The 10,306-nt window shown below is 37.3% G+C and overlaps 1 protein-coding gene across 1 annotated transcript in view; it reads right to left on the minus strand.

The window, feature by feature from the left end:
- UNC5D (unc-5 netrin receptor D) overlaps positions 1 to 10,306 on the minus strand; it is a 3,101,373-nt gene that overhangs the window by 1,378,398 nt on the left and 1,712,669 nt on the right. The gene's annotated exons all lie outside the window — the stretch shown is intronic.

Below are 10,306 nucleotides of genomic sequence, written 5' to 3' on the forward strand. Positions count from 1 at the left end.
GACTTAATATATTTCTCATTATACAAATCTGACACTTAGGCAATAACTTTCATTCATAAATCAGTTTGCCCTTTTGCTGCAAGGCTCAAATAACTTTTATTTTACAGGATATAAATAAGGCCTATTAGAACAGAGGTCAGACTGCTGCACAAAATACATGGATATTAACTAAAGAGTAATAACAATGTATCAAACTGAGGTTTTACCGTCCATTTCTATTAACACATGGATATTTTTTACTGTGTACTTATTTGCTACATGGCAATGCACCTCTGTAAATCATTCACATTAAAATGTACAGACTAATGCTTAAGCTTGTTTAGTGAATAAAAATAAAACATCACATCTCAAATGTTACTGGTTAACAGACACAGCAGAAAAGTGACTGGTTTGATAGGTTAGAAATGGTGTTTTAAAAATTATTTGTAATTAAGATTTATGCCAATGTCTTAAATATTTTCTAATTCTCATTTTTTTAATTTAAAAGTATCATCCAACTAAAAGTAAATGCATTCTTTGGTTAAAGGTGATGGTATTATGACAGTAATCGGTTATGTCTAAATGACTACTTAAAAGCATTATAGCAGACAAAAATGACAACACTGATCATCCACAGCTACTATAATCTGAAGGATTTGGGACAATGTTATTTACAAATTAAGAGATGCCCTTGATATAATATCATTCTGCCAACACTAGGACAATGAAAGAATAGAGGAAAAACTGAAAAGAAATCATCTGTGCAGATGATGTTGAAAGTCTAGTACAGCAAGCTCCATAATAGAATTCCATGCAGTAGTTTATGTTATTTGCTTATCAGTAATACAAGCAGGAAAACAGAAAGACAGAAAGTGAGAGACAGAGAGAAAAGATATCATCTTAAGTACACAGAAAGGTAAAAATACAAGTTAGGTAGTGGGTTATATGTTGTTGTTTTTCTTTCGGCTTTTCCAGGTTAGGGGTCGGCACTGTGAAACTCCGGTCTGCTAATGATTGGCAGTAGGTTTTTACAGTGCCAAGGTGCTAGCCCGACACTCAACCTTCAATGAAGGCACGCCCATTAACATGTCTTTCGAACACCACTCGACCGCGGGGAGGACATGCAGACTCCACAGAGAAGGTGCTACACCGAGAATCAAACAGGAGAACCTCTTGCTGTGAGTTGACAATGCTACCGCTGCACCACCGCGGCTTTAGGTAGTGGGTTATATGATAGAACATAATTCAAAAAGACAGTAAGTGATGCATTTAAAATTTTAAGCTATACAGATACAATGGAAAATATTTTCAGAATATGACCAAAGACTCATGTTCCTACCAGTCATTTGTATGGACATTAGGGTCATGGCATATATAGTTAAGAAACAGTTTGTACATTTATTCTGATCTGACAGGGTTCTCAGTGCTAATTCTGACCATAGGATGTTACAGCAAAGCACCAACTGATTCTTTGGAATCTGGGTTTATACACAATAACCACACCAGTTTTGTTAATGCAACCAGAATTTATTGAAAGCTCAATGATATACACATTTCCATCTCATAACAAAGCCAACAACCTTAATAACTCACAGATTTGTAATCAACAAATAGTAACTTGACCTGACAGCATTAGATACAGCTCAACTCCACTACTAGTTTGTAGGGGCAGATTAAATTCTAACCAGAAAACCACTGGAGACAGCCTAACCAACTGCTCACCTTAATATAACCAACTTACCATGACAGATTAACATTAAAATACCACTCACTAATACCATCCAGAACCCACCAATAAGTAGCATAACCCATCACTCACTCTTACCTGTACCTTAAGAAGGAAAGGATAAAGAAAGGCCTCCCCTCATGGACAGAAGAGGAAGTCCCTTCTTTCACCCATCAGGCTATCTAAATGACAGCCACCCCCCCAACTTGTCTAACTCTGTCTACTACTCCTATTACAACAAACCTGACTGGAAGATATCCTAAGCCTTCCCCCTAATCCCTAATAGCTCTTCTGGGAAAACCACCCACAAACCCGACTGCGAGCTGTCCTAAGCCCCTCACCCCAATCCCTAATATCTCATCCGGGAAAACCACACCTAATTATTCCTCCACAACTATAACACCTGCAAATTAGCTGAGCTTTGTGTGTCAACACCCCAAGTCATCCGCCCTCTAACTTCCATATACTGTATGGTTTTACATCCTCCCAACTCATGCTCCTGTCCATCAAACAAAACTCAATAATGAGTCACACTCCCTGGCCACAGCCTGGCTGGTCTTCTTCCATCATACAAAAGAAGACTAAATTAACTAACCCCAAAATGAAATGTTGCTCACCATTCCCACTCATCTCTACTGAAGACCACATACTACCCATAACTTGCTGTTAAATAATAACCTTGACTGAATTTTTCTGCAACTTTGTCAGCTGACCTATACCCTGGTAACTGCAATCCTTACAACCCCAGCTACTATAGTCCAAGATCTTCCTAAACATATCCACTATATGACCAACTCACCAACAACCTTCTGCAAACTAGTTCATCCATTACCAACCTTGTTCAGTTTGCCAGGCTACCTCTCTTTACTAGTCATATCTGAGTGCTATTCTTTCTATAAGCCTGCTCAGCCAATATTAGCATGTCAGAGGTGTGTATGTATATATATATATATATATATATATATATATATATATATATATATATATATATATATATATATATATATGTAAGAAACACATATGGCCAGTAAGGAATACCTTTGACTACATATGTTAGGAAAAAGCCCAAACCGCCATAATAAATGTCCTCCAAATTAGCCTGTCAAATGCTATGAGCCCCCTGGACCCATGTGTAGCCAGATGACCCTCTCCAGAGATCCCAACTGGTTTGAACCAGCCCTGGTTAGCACCCTAACCAAAGCCTGAGGACAACCTGCACATGGAGTACATGAAATGTGGCATCTCCATCCTCCAAACATACAGTTAGCTAACCACTAACATAATATCCCTTATCTTATTAAGTGAGAAACTCCTTTACAAATAAAATGCTAATAACACTGCACAGTTGCCCCTAATTATAGTTATTGCTTCAACCCATCTTACTACCACAGCCTATGTTCTCAACCTACTGTACCACCATGAACCACAACACTACCCCTAAAGCCCTATCCCCCTTGTAAACCAAACAATAAACTGCAAAGAGAAATGCTCCCTGTCCCAAAATCCTTAATCTCTTGAAATAGAATTATCCCTAGGCTATAATAGACCATTTTGTCCCCATGTTTAAAATAGCTTCTAATCTACTAACAAATGTAGCCACTTTGTCCACCACCACTGAACCACAAGAAAGATCATCATACTTTATCAATGCAACCTGGCCAAATTGCTACTACAATAATACCCGTTTCACACAGCAGGCAATCCCTTAAGCTCTGTCCCACCATCTCCCAACATTTCTTCCTGGAGAAGCAACTGCTTAGCAACTTGACTTGCAGTACCCAGTATTGGCAGCCACAGCATTTCTTCACCCCACAGCAACAGCAAACACTTAACAAAAATCATGCAAAGAAGCCTCACTATGCGAGCTGAAAACCCAAACTTTTTCCAAGCCAAACAAACTGCACTAAACTTAACAAATGATGTGGGCCTTTGTGGAGCAATCTTCTTCCATCCAAAATTTCCCTCAAAGTCCATCCCACTATCTGCAGCAAAACAAATGGTTAGCCCCCACATTAATTTCACTACCCCAGTCCAGAAATCTACTGCATCTAACTGCATCCTACCAAGGCTTACTGACCCTACATATACCTCTCCTGCCATCCTTTATATTGACTGTAATCCTAAGTGGAAGTCCTGGCATTCCCAAACAGAATTATCAGTACTCCCCCCACTCAATTAACATACCACAGCTAAACTTTCTCTCATGAAATAAAAACCTGCTTAAAACCCAGTGCTACCAACATACCCTCTAAGCACAAGTCTGAGGCTAGCGTTAATGCTTATGCCCTCCTCCTATACCAACAGAGAGCAGAAGAGAGAGGCATTGCAGAAATAGCTGTAGTAACCACCCTGGTGACAGCTGCAAGCCCCAGTCACCACATGAGCAGACTCATCCCCTCGCCTGCACCAACTTCCTCAGAATGTCCAGAGTGTTGCCACATTACCTGATCTGCCCCTCACCAACTTGGGGTTATTTGGGATGATCTCTCTCTCTGTTAATATATATAGCTTTATATTTACACACACACACACACACACACACACACACACACACACATATATATATATATATATATATATATATATATATATATATATATATTAATATATTTGTATGGCAAAATACTGTAATGATGTACAGATTAAGGTCACCAAATAAGTACATTTATTGATGTTCAAGACTTTATACTTTCTGCAAATGCACAATAACACAAATATTTTTATTATAACAACTTCCTAAGTTTATTAGATCTATATTCGAACAAACAGCCACATGTGCATGTTTAAACTGTATCCTATCTTTGGGCTTCTATCTCCATTATGTCAAACTCTGTTCATATTTCTTGAGCTAAGAGGTTGAGAGGTACAAATCGGCCCAAAGCTCCCTACTACTGTAGAAGCAAATGGCCTCACTAAATACCTTTGTTTTTTCCTTTCAACCACACAACTGCAGAGAATACCATGCCAGTCCAACCATGGTAACCGACCTACTCCTGTCATAACTCTGTCCTGCCACGTCCATGATGCCCTCACCCTAGACTGATGCAAGCCACACCATCAGCAATGAGCATCACAGGTTTCCACCACAAAATTAATTTGTTTCTTATAAATATAGGAAACAAAGGATGTATAACTAAATGTACCAAGGCTGAACCACGCCACAACAAATCACATGGTGACCAGAACCTATACAACTACCAGCAACCTTTCACACACATCACTATCTACCATATCTACATGTATACATTGATACAATACCCTTCCAGCAATCTTTAAAGCCACAACCAATCACTGTTACAGTGACTGACAAACACCCAAAACCTACCCTTCCTCTGGTCACCATGGACACTGATCACGGGTGCATCATATGCACTACAATACGGGCCAAAAAGAGGCTGATAACTCCACATACTATCCTTATATACTCCCCTCTTGTCCACTGCCTACCTTACTTCCTATCCTAACTGTGAGTCACTAAACACTCTCTCCATAGATGATGATGTGTCTGAGTTTAATAAAAATCTCCATAGGCATTCAAAACACTTTTACTCCCCACCCCCCAGAATAAACAGAGACAAAGTAAGTCTTGCCCATTGTCTGTCCTTAGCAAAAAATACCTCATGTGGAAAAAAAAAAACAAAGCTTGGAAGTTCTATACAAAAATAAAACAGATCCTACTTTACCAGCATATGAACAACTAAGAAGGCTAACAAAACAACTTATCAACAAATAAAAATAAACAAATAAATAAATAAACACTATTACCCTACCAATGAAAACATATTAATAATCCAAAATTCTTCTGGTCCTCAATCAGCAAACTATTAAATCCAGGACAAGCTCCACAGCCAACACCTCACACACAGAAACAAAATGATGCCATAGCCAACCAATGCAATAGCTATTTTATACCAAAAGTACTGCCATTAACCAACCAGGTGAAAAGTGTCCTTATTTTTGGGCTGTTGTTCTCCCATTACTGTGTCTTCATCCAGACTTTTTGTTCTAAAAGGTTGAGAGGTACTGCTACTGTATATCTAGTCTTAATTCTAAAACCTTGATCCATATCTGAAAATAAAGTTTTCTAGTTATGGGAAAAATCATTCATTATTCCATTGCACAAGGATGGATTTATTACAGATCTCACAAACTATAGGCCAAATGCCATTTTATTTTTCTTATTAAAACATTAGAATAATTGAACCGTTTAACGATAATCCTTGGACAAAAGTGATCTCTCTTATTGACTTTATTCAACAATATCTTGCCTCTGATGATTTAAAAAAAAAGAAAAGAAAAATGTATTAATATGTAACTTCTCCACTATTTAATGAACAGCCAGCTCCAAGCTTCACCACAGCAAGGCTACCGTCTTTATCACAGCACAACTAATGCCTTGCTAAATTGTATTATTGTCAATGCCCAGAGAAATGTTGGAACTCTGGTCTCCATCATCTTCCTAAATTTCTTAAAAGCTTTTGATACGGTCTCTCACCTGAAACTCAAAACTTTTCATTCATAGGGCTCACCAACTCTTCAATACAATGGTTCCATACCTCCTCTCAGCAGTGAAATGGAAAATGATTTATCCTAACTATTGGTGTCCTACAAGGATGTATACTAGGCGACATATATTGCAACAGATTCAACAATGAACTCTGCATTGACATAATAAATGCTATTCTAGTTCAACACTCTGATGACTCAGCCTTAATCTTCGCTGCTAAATCTCTGTCTGATCTCTTATATCTTTACACAACAATCGATCATACAGATTGACATGTGGCTAAATAAACACAGCTACTTCTAAACCCTACAAAACAAAACTGCTTTTTTAGCCAAGGGTTTGATTTTCTTTGGTTTTATTTGATTACAGTGTGAATTTGAGTAAGCCACCTTCTTAGAAACATGGTTAGTGAGCAAACAGTGCACGATATAAAACCTAAATTGTATGAAGGACTAGATAATAAAGCTCTTTGAGCAAGTTCATTCTAAATAAGCAGCAACTCATTTATAATTTAAGGTGTAATGTACTGTAAGTCACTCTCACAAATACTAGTATCATCCTATTTCAGTCTTAAATATCTTCCATCTCATAGTTCTGCCAATTGTTCTTTTATTTTATTCAGACTGTACACATATCTACTTAGACTATATGTCTGCTTCTATTATAAACTCATGGTCATCTTGAATTAGAAGCAAGGCCCCTCCATCACATTCCTGCCTTGTGAAATAAGCAATCTCTGACAGCAGTTAACTTTGTACAAGTAATGACATTTGGATAGAGCAATCCCTTTCTACTAAAAACAGGAAGATATTCACTAAAATGTTGCAGTAATAAGCAAATTATTCACTAAAATATCATTTATAAGACACAATATCCTTTCACCTTAACCTATGTTCCCAAGTCAGCACTGAAAAGTGACATATTTGTACAATGAATTTACCTTGTTATAAAATAAAATAACAACAGCATGAACATTCTAGTTCCTGATGATCCATTATATGGAGTTATACTGAATTATTTCATCTAGCTGATCTAAGCTGAGCTCAGAATACCAACATTTTACTACTTAACATGTTACTCAGAGACTAGCAGTAGTTTTTCTTCTCCAGGCTCTTAGTTTCAAAATCTGTTTGCTTTCTGGCTGACTGATTGTTTTTTTCTGAGTTGATTAGTACAGTGGCTTTATCAAATCCTGATAATTACAGAAGCTTAAACATCAGTCAGAGAAAGAAAATCATTGAAACATGATGTAAACTTGAGTCTAGCTACAAGGAGAGTCTCTGTATCAAAGTCTTGTGGTGACTGGACAGATGACGTTCAGAAAATGTATTATCTTAACACAAACATCCTATAACTCAGCTGAAGCTGTTATTAATGAAGGCAAAACTTAGCTGAAATCTGGCTTATCTGTGGCCCAACCATGCAATTTCTCAGAAAACATGACAGGGTTTGCACACAATACATGAAAATAATTCACTATGCAGTTGCTCTGCACACCTATTGACATTTACAACAGGCACTGCTGTTCTTTTTTTTTTTTCTCCATGCAAATAATATATCCTTGATGTACAAACAGCTGGTTAACTCTCCACTCCAGTGATCTGACACCTCCTCATTGTCATGTTACTAGGGTCAATGATATACAGACAAAGAGAACACATGGAGCCCAGTTGTACTTAATTATTCATGAGGGTCGCTTCTGAGTCATCTTTGTGAATTGCCGTCTACAGTTTATTTATAGTATTATAGTTTGGTGAAGACATTTTCAGATCTTAACATCTATCTTCTGAATGTGGCCACTGGTGTTTTCCCATATGTCTTGGCCGAGCGATTATTTCATGCTGACAATGAGGCATTCTGCAGACCTTCTGAGCTTTTAATCTGGTCTGAATTAATAAAACTTAGAACCACTGGGTAGAACGCACCCCTGCTTACCTTCAATTTTACTGTTTATGCTTATTCTAGGCTACTTAATGAAAGTATTTCTGTTAGGTAAATATAATGCGTCTTTGAAAAAGATGCTAAAACAACTTCTAAAGTATGTAAAGCAAAGTTTGTGGGTTTTTTTTTTTATTTCACACTAGGTGGATTTATGACAGTTACTATCTTACGTGGAACTGATTAGGCTTCCAGCAAGATTCAAGTCAGTTTATTCTGAATAACATGAGTTCAAGGAGTGACGAAACGTTAATGGCCATTTCCACCAGCAGTGAAGTGCCTATAGAGGAATGTTTAGGAGCTAAACACAAAGCCAATGCTCCACGTTTCACCACAGACACCGATGATGTTAATGGCATCTGAAGTTTGAACAAGAAAAGCTCACTTCACAAATTAACTGAGAGTGGAAGGAGTGAACAAATTAATTTGACTACAGAGTTAGGTTTTCCGACAGCATCAAACCTTTCTGCTAATGATGAAGTACCTTTTTTTCTGACACTACCAATTCGTCTGGACACATTACAACCAACGAGCAGGGAGCCGAGAGAGTATTACAGAAACTGGATGAGGACGACGTATTTACAAGACACCAAGATCAAGACAGGGCAGAGTGGTCTGAGGAAACCCTGATATGGAACATCTCGTTGAGAGCATTAAACCAGGTACAGTCCACATCATTGAATAAGGGACTATCATTTATACACTCAAGAAGAACTGAGGTAACTGAATCTATATTTAACTTGAAAATGTTCAATAGAAATTTTCTTTTAAAGATGATGTTCAAAAATGATTCAGACTTTAATACTGCTAGGTATAGGAAACCAAGCACATTTATACCACCGGGCAACATTACAATAGACTTTTTTTTGCAATTATGTGAGGCAGAATTGTTTGAGAAGTTGGGGGATAGAAGACATGACAGTTTTTGCAACATGAGTAAACAGGAGAATGAGGCTTTGAAAAGCCTACAAATGGATCAAACTATTGTGATAAAACCTGTGAACAAAGGTGGTCCAATAGTAATCATGGACAGTGACTATTACACTCAGACTATGCTGGATATGTTATGTGACAATAATGTATATAAATTGATTAGTCCTGCAGAGTTTAGAAATTTGATTGTGAATGTAAAACATACTATTTATATGTTTTGAATAACATTATAGATTTAGATTTATACAATTATTTTAAAATATCCAAACCTTTGACACAGGTTATAAATGGATTACCTAAGATCCACAAAGATCCAGTTACACCATATTTGAGACCTATTGTCTCCGGGAGGAACTAGATAACAAAATCTCTATCACTGTTTGTGGAGAATTTGAGCCTGTGGTTGATAAGAACAATTATATTCTTAAGGATTCCAAACAATTTTTACAAGATTTGTTTAGTTACAATAACAATGTTAAGTTACTGAAAGGATCAATTTTGTTAGTTACGTTAGATGTACTTTCTCTGTTAACATGCATACCGAATGAGTTAGGTGTGGATATGTTGCGGGATTATTTAATATCTGATAGGACTTATGAAGGCAGACATATAGATTTGCTATGCCAATTAATGACACTCATTTTGGAAAATAATGTCATGATGTTTGAGCATAACACATATTTACAGAAAGAAGGCGTAACTATGGGCACTTCCAGTGCCAGTAGCTACGCCATCCTGGTCATGGCCAGTTGGGAAAATCATTATGTGCTATCAGGAGACAGATGGAAACAGGTGATTTTCTACAAACATTTTGTAGATGACCTGTTCCTGTTGTGGAAGGGCAATATGGCTGAGTTACAGAGTTTTTGTGAATTTATTAATGGCATGACCACATTTCTTGCATTTGAGATGAATTCTTCATATGATGAGATGAATTTTCTTGATTGATGTGTATATTGAGAAAACAGTGAAAAACTATCCACTAAAATGTATAGGAAGGACTGCCATAGGAATCACCTTTTGTACAGAAGTAGCATGCACCCTAGGCACATTTTTATAAATGTTGTTAAAGGCCAAACTTTAAGGGCCTCTAGGCTCACCACAGAGGATGAAGTATTTGATGGTGAGTTGATAGACTTAGAACAGAGGTTCTTGAAGAGGGGATGCACTGATTCCACCACCTGTGAGATACTATCCAATGCAGTAGATCTGAGATGTGATGT

The sequence above is a fragment of the Protopterus annectens genome, chromosome 9.part0, assembly GCF_019279795.1.
Source record: "Protopterus annectens isolate FY-2018-M chromosome 9.part0, PAN1.0, whole genome shotgun sequence".
Taxonomy (NCBI): domain Eukaryota; kingdom Metazoa; phylum Chordata; order Ceratodontiformes; family Protopteridae; genus Protopterus; species Protopterus annectens.